This window comes from Oncorhynchus masou, unplaced genomic scaffold (assembly GCF_036934945.1).
Source record: "Oncorhynchus masou masou isolate Uvic2021 unplaced genomic scaffold, UVic_Omas_1.1 unplaced_scaffold_1300, whole genome shotgun sequence".
NCBI lineage: Eukaryota > Metazoa > Chordata > Actinopteri > Salmoniformes > Salmonidae > Oncorhynchus > Oncorhynchus masou.
Window position 1 is genome coordinate 146,583 of NW_027002854.1, and position 26,609 is coordinate 173,191.

The window sequence follows — 26,609 nt, forward strand, 5'->3', positions numbered from 1 at the left end:
CTGTCTATACACACCATCCTATAAAACTACTGTCTATACACACCATCCTATATAACTACTGTCTGTACTGTCTATACACACCATCCTATATAACTACTGTCTATACACACCATCCTATATAACTACTGTCTATACACACCATCCTATATAACTACTGTCTATACACACCATGCTATATTACTACTGTCTATACACACCATGCTATATAACTACTGTCTATACTGTCTATACACACCATCCTATATAACTACTGTCTATACACACCCTCCTATATAACTACTGTCTATACATACCATCCTATATAACTACTGTCTATACACACCATCCTATATAACTACTGTCTATACACACCATCCTATATAACTACTGTCTATACTGTCTATACACACCATCCTATATAACTACTGTCTATACACACCCTCCTATATAACTACTGTCTATACATACCATCCTATATAACTACTGTCTATACACACCATCCTATATAACTACTGTCTATACACACCATCCTATATAACTACTGTCCATACACACCATCCTATATTACTACTGTTTATACACACCATCCTATATAACTACTGTCTATACACACCATGCTATATAACTACTGTCTATACACACCATGCTATATAACTACTGTCCATAACACCCTGCATCCCACTGCTGGCTTGCTTCTGAAGCTAAGCAGGGTTGGTCCTGTTCAGTCCCTGGATGGGAGACCAGATGCTGCTGGAATTGGTGTTGGAGGGCCAGTATAGGCACTCTTTCCTCACGTCTAATATATATATCCCAATGCCACAGGGCAGTGATTGGTTATATTTCCCTGTGTAGGGTGCAGTCTTTCAGGTGGAATGTTAAATGACTGTCCTGACTCTCTGCTGTCACTAAATATCCCATGGTACTAATCGTAATAGTAGGGGTGTTCTGGCCAATTCTAATCATCCCCATTTTACTGTCTATACACACCATCCTGTATAACTACTGTCTATACACACCATCCTATATAACTACTGTCTATACTGTCTATACACACCATCCTATTTAACTACTGTCTATACACACCATCCTATATAACTACTGTCTATACACACCATCCTATATAACTACTGTCTATTTACACCATCCTATATTACTACTGTCCATACACATCATCCTATATAACTACTGTCTATACACACCATCCTATATAACTACTGTCTATACACACCATCCTATATAACTACTGTCTATACACACCATCCTATATAACTACTGTCTATACACACCATCCTATATAACTACTGTCTATACACACCATCCTATATAACTACTGTCTATACTGTCTATACACACCATCCTATATAACTACTGTCTATACACACCATCATATATAACTACTGTCTATACACACCATCCTATAAAACTACTGTCTATACACACCATCCTATATAACTACTGTCTGTACTGTCTATACACACCATCCTATATAACTACTGTCTATACACACCATCCTATATAACTACTGTCTATACACACCATCCTATATAACTACTGTCTATACACACCATGCTATATAACTACTGTCTATACACACCATGCTATATAACTACTGTCTATACTGTCTATACACATCATCCTATATAACTACTGTCTATACACACCCTCCTATATAACTACTGTCTATACATACCATCCTATATAACTACTGTCTATACTGTCTATACACACCATCCTATATTACTACTGTCTATACACACCATCCTATATAACTACTGTCTATACACACCATCCTATATAACTACTGTCTATACTGTCTATACACACCATCCTATATAACTACTGTCCATACACACCATCCTATATAACTTCTGTCCATACACACCATGTAATATAACTACTGTCTATACACACCATGCTATATAACTACTGTCTATACACACCATCCTATATAACTACTGTCTATACACACCATCCTATATTACTACTGTCTATACACACCATCCTATATTACTACTGTCTATACACACCATCCTATATAACTACTGTCTATACACACCATCCTATATAACTACTGTCTATACACACCATCCTATATAACTACTGTCTATACACACCATCCTATATAACTACTGTCCATACACACCATCCTATATAACTACTGTTTATACACACCATCCTATATAACTACTGTCTATACACACCATGCTATATAACTACTGTCTATACACACCATGCTATATAACTACTGTCTATACACACCATCCTATATAACTACTGTCCATACACACCATGCTATATAACTACTGTCTATACACACCATCCTATATAACTACTGTCTATACACACCATCCTATATAACTACTGTCTATACACACCATCCTATATAACTACTGTCCATAACACCCTGCATCCCACTGCTGGCTTGCTTCTGAAGCTAAGCAGGGTTGGTCCTGTTCAGTCCCTGGATGGGAGACCAGATGCTGCTGGAATTGGTGTTGGAGGGCCAGTAGGAGGCACTCTTTCCTCACGTCTATATATATATATCCCAATGCCACAGGGCAGTGATTGGTTATATTTCCCTGTGTAGGGTGCAGTCTTTCAGGTGGAATGTTAAATGACTGTCCTGACTCTCTGCTGTCACTAAATATCCCATGGTACTAATCGTAAGAGTAGGGGTGTTCTGGCCAATTCCTAATCATCCCCATTTTACTGTCTATACACACCATCCTGTATAACTACTGTCTATACTGTCTATACACACCATCCTATATAACTACTGTCTATACTGTCTATACACACCATCCTATATAACTACTGTCTATACACACCATCCTATATAACTACTGTCTATACTGTCTATACACACCATCCTATATAACTACTGTCTATACAAACCATCCTATATAACTACTGTCTATACACACCATCCTATATAACTACTGTTTATACACACCATCCTATATAACTACTGTCTATACACACCATCCTATATAACTACTGTCTATACTGTCTATACACACCATCCTATATTACTACTGTCCATACACATCATCCTATATAACTACTGTCTATACACACCATCCTATATAAATACTGTCTATACACACCATCCTATATAACTACTGTCTATACACACCATCCTATATAACTACTGTCTATACACACCATGCTATATAACTACTGTCTGTGCTGTCTATACACACCATCCTATATAACTACTGTCTATACTGTCTATACACACCATCCTATATAACTACTGTCTATACACACCATGCTATATAACTACTGTCTATACTGTCTATACACACCATCCTATATAACTACTGTCTATACACACCATCCTATATAACTACTGTCTATACACATCATCCTATATAACTACTGTCTATACACACCATCCTGTATAACTACTGTCTATACACACCATCCTATATAACTACTGTCTATACACACCATCCTATATAACTACTGTCTATACACACCATGCTATATAACTACTGTCTATACACACCATCGTATATAAGTGCTGTCTATACTGTCTATACACACCATCCTATATAACTACTGTCTATACAAACCATCCTATATAACTACTGTCTATACACACCATCCTATATAACTACTGTTTATACACACCATCCTATATAACTACTGTCTATACACACCATCCTATATAACTACTGTCTATACACACCATCCTATATAACTACTGTCTATACACACCATCCTATATAACTACTGTCTATACAAACCATCCTATATAACTACTGTCTATACACACCATCCTATATAACTACTGTCTATACACACCATCCTATATAACTACTGTCTATACACACCATCCTATATAACTACTGTCTATACACACCATCCTATATAACTACTGTCTATACTGTCTATACACACCATCCTATATAACTACTGTCTATACTGTCTATACACACCATCCTATATAACTACTGTCTATACTGTCTATACACACCATCCTGTATAACTACTGTCTATACACACCATCCTATATAACTACTGTCTATACTGTCTATACACACCATCCTATATAACTACTGTCTATACTGTCTATACACACCATCCTATATAACTACTGTCTATACACACCATCCTATATAACTACTGTCTATACTGTCTATACACACCATCCTATATAACTACTGTCTATACTGTCTATACACACCATCCTATATAACTACTGTCTATACTGTCTATACACACCATCCTATATAACTACTGTCTATACACACCATCCTATATAACTACTGTCTATACTGTCTATACACACCATCCTATATAACTACTGTCTATACTGTCTATACACACCATCCTATATAACTACTGTCTATACTGTCTATACACACCATCCTATATAACTACTGTCTATACTGTCTATACACACCATCCTATATAACTACTGTCTATACTGTCTATACACACCATCCTATATAACTACTGTCTATACTGTCTATACACACCATCCTATATAACTACTGTCTATACTGTCTATACACACCATCCTATATAACTACTGTCTATACTGTCTATACACACCATCCTATATAACTACTGTCTATACACACCATCCTATATAACTACTGTCTATACTGTCTATACACACCATCCTATATAACTACTGTCTATACTGTCTATACACACCATCCTATATAACTACTGTCTATACGGTCTATACACACCATCCTATATAACTACTGTCTATACACACCATCCTATATAACTACTGTCTATACTGTCTATACACACCATCCTATATAACTACTGTCTATACTGTCTATACACACCATCCTATATAACTACTGTCTATACTGTCTATACACACCATCCTATATAACTACTGTCTATACTGTCTATACACACCATCCTATATAACTACTGTCTATACTGTCTATACACACCATCCTATATAACTACTGTCTATACTGTCTATACACACCATCCTATATAACTACTGTCTATACTGTCTATACACACCATCCTATATAACTACTGTCTATACTGTCTATACACACCATCCTATATAACTACTGTCTATACTGTCTATACACACCATCCTATATAACTACTGTCTATACACACCATCCTATATAACTACTGTCTATACACACCATCCTATATAACTACTGTCTATACACACCATCCTATATAACTACTGTCTATATACACCATCCTATATAACTACTGTCTATACACACCATCCTATATACACACCATCATATCTAACTACTGTCTATACACACCATCCTATATAACTACTGTCTATACACACCATCCTATATAACTACTGTCTATATACACCATCCTATATAACTACTGTCTATACACACCATCCTATAGAACTACTGTCTATACACACCATCCTATATAACTACTGTCTATACACACCATCCTATAAAACTACTGTCTATACACACCATCTTATAAAACTACTGTCTATACACACCATCCTATATAACTACTGTCTATACACACCATCCTATATAACTACTGTCTATATACACCATCCTATATAACTACTGTCTATACACACCATCCTATATAACTACTGTCTATACACACCATCCTATATAACTACTGTCTATACACACCATCCTATATAACTACTGTCTATATACACCGTCCTATATAACTACTGTCTATACACACCATCCTATATAACTACTGTCTATACACACCATCCTATATAACTACTGTCTATACACACCATCCTATATAACTACTGTCTATATACACCATCCTATATAACTACTGTCTATACACACCATCCTATAGAACTACTGTCTATACACACCATCCTATATAACTACTGTCTATACACACCATCCTATATAACTACTGTCTATACACACCATCGTATATAACTACTGTCTATACACACCATCCTATATAACTACTGTCTATACACACCATCCTATATAACTACTGTCTATACACACCATCCTATATAACTACTGTCTATACACACCATCCTATATAACTACTGTCTATACACACCATCCTATATAACTACTGTCTATACTGTCTATACACACCATCCTATATAACTACTGTCTATACTGTCTATACACACCATCCTATATAACTACTGTCTATACACACCATCCTATATAACTACTGTCTATACACACCATCCTATATAACTACTGTCTATACACATCATCCTATATAACTACTGTCTATACTGTCTATACACACCATCCTATATAACTACTGTCTATACACACCATCCTATATAACTACTGTCTATACACACCATCATATATAACTACTGTCTATACTGTCTATACACACCATCGTATATAACTACTGTCTATACACACCATCCTATATAACTACTGTCTATACACACCATCGTATATGAGCAGGTTTTCATCAAGGTTCTTTCTGTGCTCTGCTCCGTTCATCTTTCCCTCGATCCTGACTAGTCTCCCAGCCCCCACCGCTGAAAAACATCCCCACAGCATGATGTTGGCATATAGGCTTGATTGGTGGAGTGCTGCAGAGATGGTTGTCCTTCTGGAAGGTTCTCTCATCTCCACAGAGGAACTCTGGAGCTCTGTCTGAGTGACCAAAGGGTTCTTGGTCACCTCCCTGACCAAGGCCCTTCTCCCCCAATTGCTCAGTTTGGCCGGGTGGCCATCTCTAGGAAGAGTCTTGTTGGTTCCAAACTTCTTTCATTAAGAATGATGGACGCCACTGTGTTCAACTGTTCTGCCTTATTATTATTCGACCATGCTGGTCATTTATGAACATTTGAACTTCTTGGCCATGTTCTGTTATAATCTCCACCCGGCACAGCCAGAAGAGGACTGGCCACCCCACATACTCTCTCTAATTCTCTCCTTCTTTCTTTCTCTTGGAGGACCTGAGCCCTAGGACCATGCCCCAGGACGACCGGACATGATGACTCCTTGCTGTCCCCAGTCCACCTGGCTGTGCTGCTGCTCCAGTTTCAACTGTTCTGCCTTATTATTATTTATGAACATTTGAACATCTTGGCCATGTTCTGTTATAATCTCTACCCGGCACAGCCAGAAGAGGACTGGCCACCCCTCATAGCCTGGTTCCTCTCTACCCGGCACAGCCAGAAAAGGACTGGCCACCCCTCATAGCCTGGTTCCTCTCTACCCGGCACAGCCAGAAGAGGACTGTCCACCCCTCATAGCCTGGTTCCTCTCTACCCGGCACAGCCAGAAGAGGACTGGCCCACCCCTCATAGCCTGGTTCCTCTCTACCCGGCACAGCCAGAAGAGGACTGTCCACCCCTCATAGCCTGGTTCCTCTCTACCCGGCACAGCCAGAAGAGGACTGGCCCACCCCTCATAGCCTGGTTCCTCTCTACCCGGCACAGCCAGAAGAGGACTGGCCACCCCTCATAGCCTGGTTCCTCTCTACCCGGCACAGCCAGAAGAGGACTGTCCACCCCTCATAGCCTGGTTCCTCTCTACCCGGCACAGCCAGAAGAGGACTGGCCACCCCTCATAGCCTGGTTCCTCTCTACCCGGCACAGCCAGAAGAGGACTGGCCACCCCACATAACCTGGTTCCTCTCTAGGTTTCTTCCTAGGTTTTGGCCTTTCTAGGGAGTTTTTCCTAACCACCGTGCTTCTACACCTGCATTGCTTGATGTTTGGGGTATTAGGCTGGGTTTCTGTACAGCACTTTGAGATATCAGCTGATGTACGAAGGGCTATATAAATAAATTTGATTTGGTTACAACACTGTATATAGACATAATGTGACATTTGTAATGTCTTTATTATTTTGGAACTTCAGTGAGAGGAATGTTTAATGTTCATTTTTATTGTTTATTTCACTTTTGTATATTATCTACTTCACTTGCTTTGGCAATGTTAACACATGTTTCCAATGACAATAAAGCCCCTTGAATTGAATTGAATTGAATTGATATTGATTTGAATTGAATTGACATTGAATTGAATTGAATTGACATGGAATTGAATTGAATTGACTTGAATTGACATTAATTGACATTAATTGAATTGAATTGAATTAAATTGACATTGAATTGAATTGACATTGAATTGAATTGCACTAAAGGTGTTGGCACGTGCACAGATCAAATACACCTCTGGAGCCTACGAAGCACTCTGTCTGCATCACCTGATTGCAGAGAGGAATATGTATATGACATCTTTGGGTCATACACGCCCTCTGCTGGTTGATGACGGAAGAACGTTATTACAGGCTGAGTCATTCTGTCTGCTAATCTAATCAACAAACACGCACGTACACACACGCACGCACACGCACGCACGCACACACACGCACGCACACACACACACACACATGCACGCACGCACACACACACACACACACGAGCGCGCACGCACGCGCACATGCACACACACACACACACACACAAATCAACTCAATGACAACAACTTATTCATTTCCAAATAGGACTGGACAAGAGTGTTCAATGCCAAACATTCTCTCAATGTTTCCAGACATCAATAACTGAAGTGCACTAGCCAGAGTTTCTGTTGCAAGAAAGTGCACTTCAATTGAATCACAAGAGCTCTTGAATGACATGCCCTTGTATCCTAAGACAGGACAATGAGTCAGTGTACCGTGAGTACAACTGTCATCCACGCAGGACTCTGGACTCCATGGAACTCACGCTGGCATTGTTCTATTCAAGTGGTTGTACTGGGACTGGTACATGTTGTTGGAGGAGCTGGTATCTGGTTAATGTTGTTGGAGGAGCTGGTATCTGGTACATGTTGTTGGAGGAGCTGGTATCTGGTACATGTTGTTGGAGGAGCTGGTATCTGGTACATGTTGTTGGAGGAGCTGGTATCTGGTACATGTTGTTGGAGAAGTTGAAACACAGATACATAATACGGAGTAGGTTTAAACTGTCCGAGTCATTCCACAACATAAACAACAGGCATCAGGCAGGATGCTGAGTTAGCTTACTTCTACGGAGTGCATCAGAGAAGCACTCCGTTCACTTTTCCCACCACCCATTGGCCTCAGTGAGCACCAGTCCTTTGGTGCCTAGAGCCAAACTAACAGAAGCCAGAGAATCACCCAATCTAACCTGGACAGTTTGGGAAAGTGTATTCCCAACCCACCACTGGAAAGAAGTGACTCCTGTTGTCATCAATGCATTAATTTTATCAGTTGAACATGGGCTAAGGCTGTCTGAGGTGTTATGGAGCTGGCTGAGGACACAAGGCAACACAGTGGAGCTGGCTGAGGACACAAGGCAACACAGTGGAGCTGGCTGAGGACACAAGGCAACACAAGCTGACTGAGGACACAAGGCAACACAGTGGAGCTGGCTGAGGACACAAGGCAACACAGTGGAGCTGGCTGAGGACATTAGGCAACACTGTGGAGCTGGCTGAGGACACAAGGCAATACAAGCTGGCTGAGGACACAAGGCAACACAAGCTGGCTGAGGACACAAGGCAACACAAGCTGGCTGAGGACACAAGGCAACACAGTGGAGCTGGATGAGGACACAAGGCAACACAAGCTGGCTGAGGACACAAGGCAACACAGTGGAGCTGGCTGAGGACACAAGGCAACACAAGCTGGCTGAGGACACAAGGCAACACAAGCTGACTGAGGACACAAGGCAACACAAGCTGACTGAGGCCACAAGGCAACACAAGCTGACTGAGGACACAAGGCAACACAAGTTGACTGAGGACACAAGGCAACACAGAGGAGCTGGCTGAGGACACAAGGCAACACAGTGGAGCTGGCTGAGGACACAAGGCAACACAAGCTGACTGAGGACACAAGGCAACACAAGCTGATTGAGGACACAAGGCAACACAAACTGGCTGAGGACACAAGGCAACAAATTGGAGCTGGCTGAGGACACAAGGCAACACAGTGGAGCTGGCTGAGGACACAAGGCAACACAGTGGAGCTGGCTGAGGACACAAGGCAACACAGTGGAGCTGGCTGAGGACACAAGGCAACACAAGCTGACTGAGGACACAAGGCAACACAAGCTGATTGAGGACACAAGGCAACACAAACTGGCTGAGGACACAAGGCAACAAATTGGAGCTGGCTGAGGACACAAGGCAACACAGTGAAGCTGGCTGAGGACACAAGGCAACACAGTGGAGCTGGCTGAGGACACAAGGCAACACAGTGGAGCTGACTGAGGACACAAGGCAACACAAGTTGACTGAGGACACAAGGCAACACAGTGGAGCTGGCTGAGGACACAAGGCAACACAGTAGAGCTGGCTGAGGACACAAGGCAACACAGTGGAGCTGGCTGAGGACACAAGGCAACACAAGCTGGCTGAGGACACAAGGCAACACAAGCTGACTGAGGACACAAGGCAACACAAGCTGACTGAGGACACAGGGCAACACAAGCTGACTGAGGACACAAGGCAACACAAGCTGGCTGAGGACACAATTCAACACAGTGGAGCTGGCTGAGGACACAATTCAACACAGTGGAGCTGGCTGAGGACACAAGGCAACACAAGCTGACTGAGGACACAAGGCAACACAGTGGAGCTGACTGAGGACACAAGGCAACACAGTGGAGCTGGCTGAGGACACAAGGCAACACAAGCTGGCTGAGGACACAAGGCAACACAAGCTGACTGAGGACACAAGGCAACACAGTGGAGCTGGCTGAGGACACAAGGCAGCACAGTGGAGCTGGCTGAGGACACAAGGCAGCACAGTGGAGCTGGCTGAGGACACAAGGCAACACAGTGGAGCTGACTGAGGACACAAGGCAACACAGTGGAGCTGACTGAGGACACAAGGCAACACAAGCTGGCTGAGGACACAAGGCAACACAAGCTGGCTGAGGACACAAGGCAACACAAGCTGACTGAGGACACAAGGCAACACAAGCTGGCTGAGGACACAAGGCAACACAAGCTGGCTGAGGACACAAGGCAACACAAGCTGACTGAGGACACAAGGCAACACAAGCTGACTGAGGACACAAGGCAACACAAGCTGATCTCTCAGTATGTGAGCGGAGCAAGGCAACACAGCGAGGAGCGGAGCGTGGCTGACTGGACACAAGGAGCAGTTTCCCAAAGCTGAGCATCAGGACTTCTCAACACAATTTCATCCCAGTAGAAGTGAATTTATGTTGGAACCAAAAATGTGGTCAGAGGTTCTGTATGGAAGGTGTGATGCAATTGCATCGTCCTACGTCTCCCAAAATGTTGTACCAATCTGTAGGGATCCATATAGAGCCACATTGACATGCATTTTATTTCATTTCACCTTTATTTAACCAGGTAGGCTAGTTGAGAACACCTTTATTTAACGAGGTAGGCCAGTTGAGAACACCTTTATTTAACCAGGGAGGCCAGTTGAGAACACCTTTATTTAACCAGGGAGGCCAGTTGAGAACACCTTTATTTAACCAGGGAGGCCAGTTGAGAACACCTTTATTTAACCAGGGAGGCCAGTTGAGAACACCTTTATTTAACTAGGGAGGCTAGTTGAGAACACCTTTATTTAACCAGGGAGGCCAGTTGAGAACACCTTTATTTAACCAGGTAGGCTAGTGAGAGAGGAGCGTTTGACAGTGATGAGGGAGGTCATTTGACCGCAGACCCATAACGGGTGCAGGCAATGAGGCAGTGATCGCTGAGATCCTGATTGAAAACAGCAGAGGTGTATTTGGAGGGCAAGTTGGTCAGGATGATATCTATGAGGGTGCCCATGTTTACGGCTTTAGGGTTGTACCTGGTGGTTTCCTTGATAATTTGTGTGAGATTTAGGCCATCTAGCATAGATTGTGGGACTGCTGGGGTGTTAAGCATATCCCAGTTTAGGTCACCTAACAGAACGAACTCTGAAGATAGATGGGGGGCAATCAATTCACATATGGTGTCCAGGCCACAGCTGGGAGCTAAGGGGGTCTATAACAGGGGGTTGATAACAGGTGGTCTATCAATTCATATATGGTGTCCAGGCCACAGCTGGGAGCTGAGGGGGGTTGATAACAGGTGGCAACAGTGAGATACTTATTTCTGGAGAGGTTCATTTTTAAAATTAGAAGCTCGAACATGATTAGATGACGGTAGGTGAGGGAGCTGAGGGGGGTCTATAACAGGGGGTCTATAACAGGGGGTCTATAACAGGGGGTCTATAACAGAGGGGTCTATAACAGGGGGTTTATAACAGGGGGTCTATAACAGGGGGTCTATAACAGGGGGTCTATAACAGGGGTCTATAACAGGGGTCTATAACAGGGGGTCGATAACAGGGGGTCGATAACAGGGGGTCTATAACAGGGGGTCGATAACAGGGGGTCTATAACAGGGGGTCTATAACAGGGGGTCTATAACAGGGGGTTGATAACAGGGGGTCTATAACAGGGGGTCTATAACAGGGGGTCTATAACAGGGGGTCGATAACAGGGGGTCTATTGTGGGGTCTATAACAGGGGGTCTATAACAGGGGGTCTATAACAGGGGGTCTATAACAGGGGGTCTATAACAGGGGGTCTATAACAGGGGGTCGATAACAGGGGGTCTATAACAGGGGGTCTATAACAGGGGTTGATAACAGGGGGTCTATAACAGGGGGTCTATAACAGGGGTCTATAACAGGGGGTCGATAATGGGGTCTATAAAAGGGGGTCTATAACAGGGGGTCTGATAACAGGGGGTCGATAACAGGGGTCTATAACAGGGGGTCGATAACAGGGGGTCTATAACAGGGGTCTATAACAGGGGGTCTATAACAGGGGGTCTATAACAGGGGTCGATAACAGGGGGTCTATAAAAAGGGGGTCTATAACAGGGGGTCTATAAAAGGGGGTCGATAACAGGGGGTCTATAACAGGGGGTCGATAACAGGGGGTCTATAACAGGGGGTCTATAACAGGGGGTTGATAACAGGGGTCTATAACAGCTAGGAGCTGAGGGGGTCTATAACAGGGGGTCTATAACAGGGGGTCTATAACAGCTGGGAGCTGAGGGGGTCTATAACAGGGGGTCTATAACAGCTGGGAGCTGAGGGGGTTGATAACAGGGGGTCTATAACAGGGGTCTATAACAGCTGGGAGCTGAGGGGGTCTATAACAGGGGGTCTATAACAGCTGGGAGCTGAGGGGGGTTGATAACAGGGGGTCTATAACAGCTGGGAGCTGAGGGGGTTGATAACAGGGGGTCTATAACAGCTGGGAGATGAGGGGGTTGATAACAGGGGGTCTATAACAGCTGGGAGCTGAGGGGGTTGATAACAGGGGGTCTATAACAGCTGGGAGCTGAGGGGGTTGATAACAGGGGGTCTATAACAGCTGGGAGCTGAGGGGGGTTGATAACAGGGGGTCTATAACAGCTGGGAGCTGAGGGGGGTTGATAACAGGGGGTCTATAACAGCTGGGAGCTGAGGGGGGTTGATAACAGGGGGTCTATAACAGCTGGGAGCTGAGGGGGTTGATAACAGGGGTCTATAACAGCTGGGAGCTGAGGGGGTTGATAACAGGGGGTCTATAACAGCTGGGAGCTGAGGGGGTTGATAACAGGGGGTCTATAACAGCTGGGAGCTGAGGGGGTTGATAACAGGGGGTCTATAACAGCTGGGAGCTGAGGGGGGTTGATAACAGGGGGTCTATAACAGCTGGGAGCTGAGGGGGTTGATAACAGGGGGTCTATAACAGCTGGGAGCTGAGGGGGTTGATAACAGGGGGTCTATAACAGCTGGGAGCTGAGGGGGTTGATAACAGGGGTCTATAACAGCTGGGAGCTGAGGGGGTTGATAACAGGGGGTCTATAACAGCTGGGAGCTGAGGGGGTTGATAACAGGGGGTCTATAACAGCTGGGAGCTGAGGGGGTTGATAACAGGGGGTCTATAACAGCTGGGAGCTGAGGGGGTTGATAACAGGGGGTCTATAACAGCTGGGAGCTGAGGGGGTTGATAACAGGGGGTCTATAACAGCTGGGAGCTGAGGGGGTTGATAACAGGGGGTCTATAACAGCTGGGAGCTGAGGGGGTTGATAACAGGGGGTCTATAACAGCTGGGAGCTGAGGGGGTTGATAACAGGGGGTCTATAACAGCTGGGAGCTGAGGGGGTTGATAACAGGGGGTCTATAACAGCTGGGAGATGAGGGGGTTGATAACAGGGGGTCTATAACAGCTGGGAGCTGAGGGGGTTGATAACAGGGGGTCTATAACAGCTGGGAGCTGAGGGGGTTGATAACAGGGGTCTATAACAGCTGGGAGCTGAGGGGGTCTATAACAGGGGTCTATAACAGCTGGGAGCTGAGGGGGTTGATAACAGGGGGTCTATAACAGCTGGGAGCTGAGGGGGTTGATAACAGGGGGTCTATAACAGCTGGGAGCTGAGGGGGTTGATAACAGGGGGTCTATAACAGCTGGGAGCTGAGGGGGGTTGATAACAGGGGTCTATAACAGCTGGGAGCTGAGGGGGGTTGATAACAGGGGGTCTATAACAGCTGGGAGCTGAGGGGGTCTATAACAGCTGGGAGCTGAGGGGGTCTATAACAGGGGGTCTATAACAGGGGGTCTATAACAGGGGGTCTATAACAGCTGGGAGCTGAGGGGGTCTATAACAGGGGGTCTATAACAGGGGGTCTATAACAGGGGGTCTATAATAGGGGGTCTATAACAGCTGGGAGCTGAGGGGGGTTGATAACAGGGGGTCTATAACAGCTGGGAGCTGAGGGGGTTGATAACAGGGGGTCTATAACAGCTGGGAGCTGAGGGGGTCTATAACAGGGGGTCTATAACAGCTGGGAGCTGAGGGGGTTGATAACAGGGGGTCTATAACAGCTGGGAGCTGAGGGGGTTGATAACAGGGGGTCTATAACAGCTGGGAGCTGAGGGGGTTGATAACAGGGGGTCTATAACAGCTGGGAGCTGAGGGGGTTGATAACAGGGGGTCTATAACAGCTGGGAGCTGAGGGGGGGTTGATAACAGGGGGTCTATAACAGCTGGGAGCTGAGGGGGTCTATAACAGGCGGCAACAGTGAGATACTTATTTCTGGAGAGGTTCATTTTTAAAATTAGAAGCTCGAACATGATTGGATGACGGTAGGTGAGGGCGGAAAGTCCTGTATAAACACAAGCATCCTTCACTCATGCTGCCAAACATACCCTGGTAAAACTGACTGTCCTACCTATCCTTGACTTTGGCAATGTAATTTACAAAATAGCCTTCAACACTTTACTCAGCAAATGGGATGTAGTCTATCACAGTGCCATCCGTTTTGTCACCAAAGCCCCATATACTACCCACCACTGCGACCTGTATGCTCTCCTTGGCTGGCCCTCACTACATATTTGTCGCCAAACCCGCTGGCTCCAGGTCATCTACAAGTCTTTAAAGCCCCGCCTTATCTCAGCTCACTGGTCACCATAGCAACACCCACCCGTAGCACCCGCTCCAGCAGGTATACAGTGCCTTGCGAAAGTATTCGGCCCCCTTGAACTTTGCGACCTTTTGCCACATTTCAGGCTTTAAACATAAAGATATAAAACTGTATTTTTTTGTGAAGAATCAACAACAAGTGGGACACAATCATGAAGTGGAACAACATTTATTGGATATTTCAAACTTTTTTAACAAATCAAAAACTGAAAAATTGGACGTGCAAAATTATTCAGCCCCTTTACTCTCAGTGCAGCAAACTCTCTCCAGAAGTTCAGTGAGGTTCTCTGAATGATCCAATGTTGACCTAAATGACTAATGATGGAGACATATCTCTCTAAATTTAAGCATCAGCTGTCAGAGCAGCTTACCAATCACAGTACCTGTACACAGTCAGTCTGTAAATAGCACACCCAACTACTTCAACCCCATATTGTTATTTATCTTTTGCACTCCCGTATCTCTACTTGCACATCTATCACTCCTTAATGCTAAATTGTAATTATTTCACCTCTATGACCAATTTATTGTCTTACCTCCCTAATCTTACTACATTTGCACACACTGTACATAGATTTTTCTATTGTGTTATTGACTGTACGTTTGTTTATGTGTAACTATGTGTTGTTTTTGTCAAACTGCTTTGCTCTATCTTGGCCAGGTCGCAGTTGTAAATGAGAACTTGTTTTCAACTGGCCTACCTGGTTAAATAAAGGTGATTTTTGTGAAATAAAAACGAAATAAAACAATGTGACTGGCAGAACGGGTGTTATTTGTGGACGGTGAGGGCTGCAGTAGATTTTCCTTGATGGCCAAAAAAGCTGAATTTTAGTCTCATCTGACCAGAGTACCTTCTTTCATCTGTTTGGGGAGTCTCCCACAAGCCTTTTGGCAAACACCAAACGTGTTTGCTTATTTTTTTCTTTAAGCAATGTCTTTTTTCTAGCGACTCTTTTCCAAAAAGTACAGCTGCTTAAAAGGGTTTTATGGACAGATACTCCAACCTTAAAGAAGAAAGGGTCTAAACCATCTGAACCAGATGTTTTTTTGGGGCCAAGTTTATGGAGCTCCGTTAGCACCTCTGACTCAGTGACTGCCTGCAGGGAGAAACTTTGTAGCGGGGCAGGGGAAAGAGAGGGAGAAGCATCGGGGCGGGTCGCATTAGAAGGGGTGGGTGATGAGGAAATGTTGGACAGGCAAGGAGGCGTGGCTGAGTCAAATAGGAATCCTGATGAAGTGGTGATTAAACAGCTCAGCCATGTGCTTCTTGTCAGTAACAACCACTTCTTCATCATTAAGGGACATGAGCAGCTGTGAGAAGGAGGGTTTATTCTCCAGGTCTTTAATCGTTTTCCAGAACTTCTTGGGGTTAAACCCACAGAGAGAGAGAACTGCTCCTTAAAACTTTGGCCTGAGTGCACTTATTTCTCATTTGCCTGAACGAGAGCCAGTCAGTCTGAGTATGTGTGTCCCGAGCCTTTCGCCAAATGCAATTCTTGAGGTGGAGTAACTCTGCAAGATCACGGTCGAACCAGGGACTGAACCTGTTTTTAATTCTCATTTTCTTTATGGGGGCGTGTTTGTTAACAATACCACTGAAAATATCAAACAAGAAGGTCCAAGAGTCTTCGACAGAGGGGATCAAGCTGATTCTATACCATAGGGGCCAGGTCATGAAGGAAGGCTTACTCATTAAAGTTTTTTAGCAAATGTCTATGACAAATCAGGACAGGTTGTTTCACTGAGCAGCCATTACGAACACAGGCTGTAAAACAGTAATCCCTAAGGTCATTACAGAAAACACCAGACTGATACCTTTCAGGATCATTTGTGAGGATAACGTCGAGGAGAGTCGCCTTCGTATGAACATATTAGAGACACATATTTCCCTCAGATTACACAGATCCACAAAGAATTCGAAAAACAAACCCAATTTTGATGAACTCCCATATCTACTGGGTGAAATTCCACAGTGTGCCATCAGAGCAGCAAGATTTGTGACCTGTTGCCACGAGAAAAGGGCAACCAGTGAAGAACAAACACCATTGTAAATACAACCCATATCTATGCTTATTTATTTTCCCATGTGTTCTTTAACCATTTGTAAATTGTTACAACACTGTATGTATATATATATATGACATTTGTAATGTCTTTATTGGTTTGAAATTTCTGTATGTTTAATATTTACTGTTAATTTTTATTTTTTATTTCACTTTTGTATATTATCTACCTCACTTGCTTTGGCAATGTTAACACATGTTTCCCATGCCAATAAAGCCTCTTGAATTGAATTGAATTGAATTGAGAGAAACAGAGCGAGAGACAGAGAGACAGAGAGAGAGACACAGAAAGACAGGGAGATAGAGAGAGAAACAGAGAGAGAGAGAAACAGAGAAAGAGAGTCAGAGAGAGAGAGAAACAGAGAGAGAGAGAAACAGAGAGAGAGAGAGAGAGAGAGAGAGAGAGAGAGAGAGAAACAGACAGAGAGAGAAACAGACAGAGAGACAGACAGAAACAGAGTGAGAAACAGAGAGACATAGAGACAGACAGAAACAGCACCACAGAATGACAAACAGGCCAGCAAAGAGAAAACTTCTAACAGCAACACAACGTGTAGAGCAACAGAAACTCACCTCACCTCAAGTCACCCAATAACCAGTCTACTGGAGAAGAGCTGTAGATACACTCCACCTACCAGATACACAGCACAGTCCTACTCTTCTCTGTCTTTCTTTCTCAAACACACGTGTGTTTCTTCTGAACCCGCCCTGTGAGCAGATGACTTCTGAGCAGGGCTGTGCTGAGCGTCTGCCTCAAATTCCTCCCACCGATACACACGCACGCACACGCACACATGCACAAATACACACACACACAGTCCACAGCTCCAGCTAAGAGCCACTCACAGAGCCAGAGAGGGACTGAAAGCAAGGACAACCTCCCAGGGGCTGTAATATAATAGTATATACTATACGTACACACACACACTCAACACACACACTCAACACATACTCTCTCTCTCTCTTACACACACACACAAAACACTCAGTAGCACCTACAGTTGAAGTCGGAAGTTTACATAAACCTTAGCTAACTACATTTAAACTCAGTTTTTCACAATTCCTAATATTTCATCCTAGTAAAAATTCACTGTCTTAGGTCAGTGAGGATCACCACTATATTTTAAGAATGTGAAATGTCAGAATAATAGTAGAGAATGATTTATTTCAGGTTTGATTTCTTTCATCACATTCCCAGTGGGTCAGAAGTTTACATACACTCAATTAGTATTTGGTAGCATTGCCTTTAAATTGCTTAACTTGGGTCAAACATTTCGGGTAGCCATCCACAAGCTTCAGACAATAAGATGGGTCAATTTTGGCCCATTCCTCCTGACAGAGCTGCCAGAGCTGGTGTAACTGAGTCAGGTTTGTTGGCCTCCTTGCTCACACACGCTTTTTCAGTTCTGCCCACAATTTTCTATGGGATTGAGGTCAGGGCTTTGTGATGGCCACTCCAATACCTTGACGATCTTTGTTCCCATGTGCAGTTGCAAACCATAATCTGGCTTTTTTTATTATGGCAGTTTTGGAGCAGTGGCTTCTTCCTTGCTGAGCGGCCTTTCAGGTTATGTCGATATAGGACTCGTTTTACTGTGAATATAGATACTTTTGTACCTGTTTCCTCCAGCATCTTCACAATGTCCTTTGCTGCTGTTCTGGGATTGATTTGCACCAAAGTACGCTCCAAGGATGAACCAGACATGTGGAGGTCTACAATTTTTTTCTGAGGTCTTAGCTGATTTATTTTGATTTTCCCATGATGTCAAGCAGAGGCACTGAGTTTGAATGTAGGCCTTGAAATACATCCACCTCCAATTGACTCAAATTATGTCTATTAGCCTATCACAATTTTCTAAAGCCATGACATAATTTCTGGAATTTTCCACGCTGTTTAAAGGCACATTCAACTTAGTGTATGTAAACTTCTGAACCACTGGAATTGTGAAACAGTGAATTATAAGTGAAATAATCTGTCTGTAAACAATTGTTGTAAAAATGACTTGTGTCATGCACAAATTAGATGTCCTAACCGACTTGCCAAAGCTATAGTTTGTTAATAATACATTTGTGTAGTGGTTTAAAAAAAAGAGTTTTAATGACTCCAAGTGTATGTAAACTTCTGACTAAGTGTATGAGAGAGAGAGAGAGAGAGAGAGAGAGAGAGAGAGAGAGAGAGAGAGAGAGAGAGAGAGAGACAGAGAGAGACAGAGAGAGAGACAGAGAGAGAGACAGACAGAGAGAGAGAGACAGAGAGAGACAGAGAGAGAGAGGGCCCTGACAGTAAATCTCAGTAAGACCAAAATAATGGTGTTCCAAAAAAGGTCCAGTCACCAGGACCACAAATACAAATTCCATCTAGACACTGTTGCCCTAGAGCACACAAAAAACTATACATACCTTGGCCTAAACATCAGCACCACAGGTAACTTCCACAAAGCTGTGAACGATCTGAGAGACAAGGCAAGAAGGGCATTCTATGCCATCAAAAGGAACATAAATTTCAACATACCAATTAGGATTTGGCTAAAAATACTTGAATCAGTCATAGAGCCCATTGTCCTTTATGGTTGTGAGGTCTGGGGTCCGCTCACCAACCAAGACTTCACAAAATGGGACAAACACCAAATTGAGACTCTGCACTCAGAATTCTGCAAAAATATCCTCCGTGTACAACGTAGAACACCAAATAATGCATGCAGAGCAGAATTAGGCCGATACCCACTAATTATCAAAATCCAGAAAAGAGCTGTTAAATTCTATAACCACCTAAAAGGAAGCGATTCCCAAACCTTCCACATCAAAGCCATCACCTACAGAGAGATGAACCTGGAGAAGAGTCCCCTAAGCAAGCTGGTACTGGAGCTCTGTTCACAAACACACCCCACAGAGCCCCATGACAGCAGCACAATTAGACCCAACCAAATCATGAGAAAACAAAAAGATAATTACTTGACACATTGGAAAGAATTAACAAAAAAACTGAGCAAAACTAGAATGCTATTTGGCCCTACACAGAGAGTACACAGCGGCAGAATACCTGACCACTGTGACTGACCCAAAATTAAGGAAAGCTTTGACTATGTACAGACTCAGCGAGCATAGCCTTGCTATTGAGAAAGGCCGCCGTAGGCAGACATGGCTCTCAAGAGAAGACAGGCTATGTGCTCACTGCCCACAAAATGAGGTGGAAACTGAGCTGCACTTCCTAACCTCCTGCCTAATGTATGACCATATTAGAGAGACATATTTCCCTCAGATTACACAGATCCACAAAGAATTCAAAAACAAATCCAATTTTGAAAAACTTCCATATCTACTGGGTGAAATTCCACAGTGTGCCATCAGAGCAGCAAGATTTGTGACCTGTTGCCACGAGAAAAGGGCAACCAGTGAAGAACACGCACCATTGTAAATACAACCCATATCTATGCTTATTTATTTTATCTTGTGTCCTTAACCATTTGTACATTGTAAAAACACTGTATATATATATATAATATGACATTTGTAATGTCTTTATTGTTTTGAAACTTCTGTATGTGTGATGTCTACTGTTAATTTTTATTGTTTATTTCACTTTATATATTATCTACCTTACTTGCTTTGGCAATGTTAACACATGTTACCCATGCCAATAAAGCCCCTTGAATTGAATTGAGAGAGAGAGAGAGAGAGAGAGAGAGAGAGAGAGAGAGAGACAGAGAGACAGAGAGACAGAGAGAGAGAGCAGATGAGCTCCTGAATTTATCAGCATGTTCTTACAACAAAAATATAGATTTAACCTTCACTCCAAATCAGAACTACAAACCAACAACCTGATGTTTGACACAATTACCAGGAAGGATTCCTACTACCAAAGATTCTTATTCCGAAGGACTTTAAAGCTCTGGCAAACCAACGACCATCAAAAGAAGCACAACAGAAACCTGAAAAAACTGTCCAACCTGGAACTGAGTGAGTAATGTTTAGTCTGAAGCTACTTTTACAGCCAAGAAGAAAAATACATTACAATAATCTATTTTACTTTATAAGGAGTGAATGCTACATTAAGGCTACCAAGCTTACTAGGACAGAACAGATCTAACTGCAACTTCAATTAGCACTGAGGTGTGAAGTGAGAGGTGTCAAAGCCCTTGAGCCCAACAATGGCAGGAAAGTTTCACATATTCATCCCTACCCAAATGCAGAGGCCTTTGAACCGCTGTTCAGAGGTCAATACAATACAGTACCCCTTGGATATAAAAAATGAGAAGGCATGAAAAAGAGTAAAAAAATAAGCTCCTTGTGGAAAATAAAGAGACACTTTTTGCTGACTATTATGAAAATGGGAACGTAAATGAATCTTCCACACAAACCCTCCCTTGGTACGGCGCAGTGCCAACACCGACCAGCGACTACGACCACCGAGCTCCGCCCGAGCTCCGCCCAAACAGGAAGAGGAGCCACCTTCAACATACATATATACATGACTTGGCGCGGGCACTAGAACAGTCTGCAGCATCCGACCCTACTGGAATCTGAAGTCAAATGTCTCCTGTTTGCTGATGATCTACAATCCACAAAATGGGAAAAACACCAAATTGAGACCCCCAAAACATCCTCAGTGTACAACGTAAAACACAAAATGATGCCTTCAGAGCATAATTATGACAATTTCAATACCCAGAAAAGACCTAAAAGGAAACGATTTCCAAACCTTCCATAACAAAACAAAACCATCACCTGGAGAAGAGTCCCTAAGTAAGCTGGTCCTGGGGCTCTGTTCACAAACACAAACACACCCCACAGAGCACCAGGACAGCAACACAAACATACCCCACAGAGCCCCAGGACAGCAACACAAACACACCCCACAGAGCCCCAGGACAGCAACACAAACATACCCCACAGAGCCCCAGGACAGCAACACAACTAGACCCCACAGAGCCCCAGGACAGCAACACAAACACACCCCACAGAGCCCCAGGACAGCAACACAAACACACCCTACAGAGCCCCAGGACAGCAACACAAACACACCCCACAGAGCACCAGGACAGCAACACAAACACACCCTACAGAGCACCAGGACAGCAACACAAACACACCCCACAGAGCCCCAGGACTACAACACAAACACACCCTACAGAGCCCCAGGACAGCAACACAAACACACCCCACAGAGCACCAGGACAGCAACACAAACACACCCTACAGAGCACCAGGACAGCAACACAAACACACCCCACAGAGCCCCAGGACAGCAACACTACTAGACCCCACAGAGCCCCAGGACAGCAACACAAACACACCCCACAGAGCCCCAGGACAGCAACACTACTAGACCCCACAGAGCCCCAGGGCAGCAACACAAACACACCCCAGAGCCCCAGGACAGCAACACAACTAGACCCCACAGAGCCCCAGGACAGCAACACAAACACACCCCACAGAGCCCCAGGACAGCAACACAACTAGACCCCACAGAGCCCCAGGACAGCAACACAACTAGACCCCACAGAGCCCCAGGACAGCAACACTACTAGACCCCACAGAGCCCCAGGACAGCAACACAAACACACCCCACAGAGCCCCAGGACAGCAACACAACTAGACCCCACAGAGCCCCAGGACAGCAACACAACTAGACCCCACAGAGCCCCAGGACAGCAACACAAACACACCCCACAGAGCCCCAGGACAGCAACACAACTAGACCCCACAGAGCCCCAGGACAGCAACACAAACACACCCCACAGAGCCCCAGGACAGCAACACAAACACACCCCGCAGAGCCCCAGGACAGCAACACAACTAGACCACACAGAGCCCCAGGACAGCAACACAAACACACCCCACAGAGCCCCAGGACAGCAACACAAACACACCCCACAGAGCCCCAGGACAGCAACACAAACACACCCCACAGAGCCCCAGGACAGCAACACAACTAGACCCCACAGAGCCCCAGGACAGCAACACAAACACACCCCACAGAGCCCCAGGACAGCAACACAAACACACCCCACAGAGCCCCAGGACAGCAACACAAACACACCCCACAGAGCCCCAGGACAGCAACACAAACACACCCCACAGAGCCCCAGGACAGCAACACAAACAGACCCCACAGAGCCCCAGGACAGCAACACAAACAGATCCCACAGAGCCCCAGGACAGCAACACAAACAGATCCCACAGAGCCCCAGGACAGCAACACAACTAGACCCCACAGAGCCCCAGGACAGCAACAGACCCCACAGATCCCCAGGACAGCAACACAACTAGACCGCACAGAGCCCCAGGACAGCAACACAACTAGACCCACACAGAGCCCCAGGACAGCAACACAACTAGACCCCACAGAGCCCCAGGACAGCAACACAAACACACCCCACAGAGCCCCAGGACAGCAACACAAACACACCCCACAGAGCCCCAGGACAGCAACACAAAACACCCCACAGAGCCCCAGGACAACAACACAAACACACCCCACAGAGCCCCAGGACAGCAACACAAACACACCCCACAGAGCCCCAGGACAGCAACACAAACACACCCCACAGAGCCCCAGGACAGCAACACAACTAGACCCCACAGAGCCCCAGGACAGCAACACAAACACACCCCACAGAGCCCCAGGACAGCAACACAAACACACCCCACAGAGCCCCAGGACAGCAACACAAAACACCCCACAGAGCCCCAGGACAACAACACAAACACACCCCACAGAGCCCCAGGACAGCAACACAAACACACCCCACAGAGCCCCAGGACAGCAACACAAACACACCCCACAGAGCCCCAGGACAGCAACACAAAACACCCCACAGAGCCCCATGACAACAACACAAACACACCCCACAGAGCCCCAGGACAACAACACAAACACACCCCACAGAGCCCCAGGACAGCAACACAAACACACCCCACAGAGCCCCAGGACAGCAACACAAACACACCCCACAGAGCCCCAGGACAGCAACACAAACACACCCCACAGAGCCCCAGGACAGCAACACAAACACACCCCACAGAGCCCCAGGACAACAACACAAACACACCCCACAGAGCCCCAGGACAGCAACACAAACACACCCCACAGAGCCCCAGGACAGCAACACAAACACACCCCACTGAGCCCCACTAGACCCAACGAATTCATGAGAAAACAAAAAGATAATTACTTTATACATTGGAAAGAATTAACAAAAAAACAGAGCGAACTGGATACCTAACCAATGTGACTGACTGAGCATAGCCTTGCTATTGAGAGAGGCTGCCATACTGTAGGCAGACCTGGCTCTCAAGAGAAGACAGGCTATTCACACTGCCCACAAAATGAGGTGGAAACTGAGCTGCACTTCCTAACCTCTTGTCAGATATATGACCAAATTAGAGACACACATTTCCCTCAGATTAAACAGACCCACAAAGAATTTGAAAACAAATCCAATTTTGTTAAACTCCCATATCTACTGGGTGAAATACCACAGTGTGCCATCAGAGCAGCAAGAAATGTGACCTGTTGCCATGAGAAAAGGTCAACCAGTGAAGAACAAACACCATTGTAAATACAACCCATATTTATCTGTTTATTTATCATCCCTTTCATACTCAACAATTTGTACATTATTACAGACAGACAGACAGACAGACAGACAGACAGACAGACAGACAGACAGACAGACAGAAAGACAGACAGACAGACAGAAAGACAGACTATAGACAGACAGACAGACAGACAGACAGACAGACAGACAGACAGACTATAGATAGACAGACAGACAGACTATAGATAGACATGGAGACTGGAGACAGGGACAGGAGCCAGGGACAGGAGACAGACAGACAGACTATAGATAGACAGACAGACTATAGATAGACATGGAGACTGGAGACAGGGACAGGAGCCAGGGACAGGAGCCAGGGACAGGAGACAGACAGACAGACAGACAGACAGACAGACAGACAGACAGACAGACAGACAGACAGACAGACAGACAGACAGACAGACAGACAGACAGACAGACAGACAGACAGACAGACAGACAGACAGACAGACAGACAGACAGACTGTAGCTGCTGCCCATTAGAGGTTTCATCAACCTGAAAAGGAAAGGGAAGAAAGACATATCTGCAGAGCTGTGATGTTAAACATGGGTCTGTGAACTCACCCACTGTCCTGTTGTGGTGGAGGAATGGTCTTCTCCTGTCCTGGTAGAGGAAAGGTCTTCTCCTGTCCTGGTAGCTCCTGTCCTGGTAGAGGAATGGTCTTCTCCTGTCCTGGTGGAGGAATGGTCTTCTCCTGTCCTGGTGGAGGAATGGTCTTCTCCTGTCCTGGTAGAGGAATGGTCTTCTCCTGTCCTGGTGGAGGAATGGTCTTCTCCTGTCCTGGTAGAGGAATGGTCTTCTCTTGTCCTGGTGGAGGAATGGTCTTCTCCTGTCCTGGTGGAGGAATGGTCTTCTCCTGTCCTGGTGGAGGAATGGTCTTCTCCTGTCCTGGTAGAGGAAAGGTCTTATCTTGTCCTGGTAGAGGAATGGTCTTCTCCTGTCCTGGTAGCTCCTGTCCTGGTAGAGGAATGGTCTTCTCTTGTCCTGGTAGAGGAATGGTCTTCTCCTGTCCTGGTAGAGGAATGGTCTTCTCCTGTCCTGGTGGAGGAATGGTCTTCTCCTGTCCTGGTAGAGGAATGGTCTTCTCCTGTCCTGGTAGCTCCTGTCCTGGTAGAGGAATGGTCTTCTCTTGTCCTGGTAGAGGAATGGTCTTCTCCTGTCCTGGTAGAGGAATGGTCTTCTCCTGTCCTGGTAGCTCCTGTCCTGGTAGAGGAAAGGTCTTATCTTGTCCTGGTAGAGGAATGGTCTTCTCCTGTCCTGGTAGAGGAAATGTCTTCTCCTGTCCTGGTAGAGGAATGGTCTTCTCCTGTCCTGGTAGAGGAAAGGTCTTCTCCTGTCCTGGTAGAGGAAAGGTCTTATCTTGTCCTGGTAGAGGAATGGTCTTCTCCTGTCCTGGTAGAGGAATGGTCTTCTCCTGTCCTGGTAGAGGAATGGTCTTCTCCTGTCCTGGTAGAGGAATGGTCTTCTCCTGTCCTGGTAGAGGAATGGTCTTCTCCTGTCCTGGTAGAGGAAAGGTCTTCTCCTGTCCTGGTAGAGGAAAGGTCTTCTCCTGTCCTGGTA

At 45.0% G+C, this 26,609-nt stretch overlaps 1 pseudogene; it reads right to left on the bottom strand.

Moving 5' to 3' along the window:
* LOC135530249 (transforming acidic coiled-coil-containing protein 2-like) overlaps positions 1 to 26,330 on the bottom strand; it is a 106,338-nt pseudogene extending 80,008 nt beyond the window's left edge.
* Between the last annotated feature and the right edge of the window lie 279 nt (positions 26,331 to 26,609).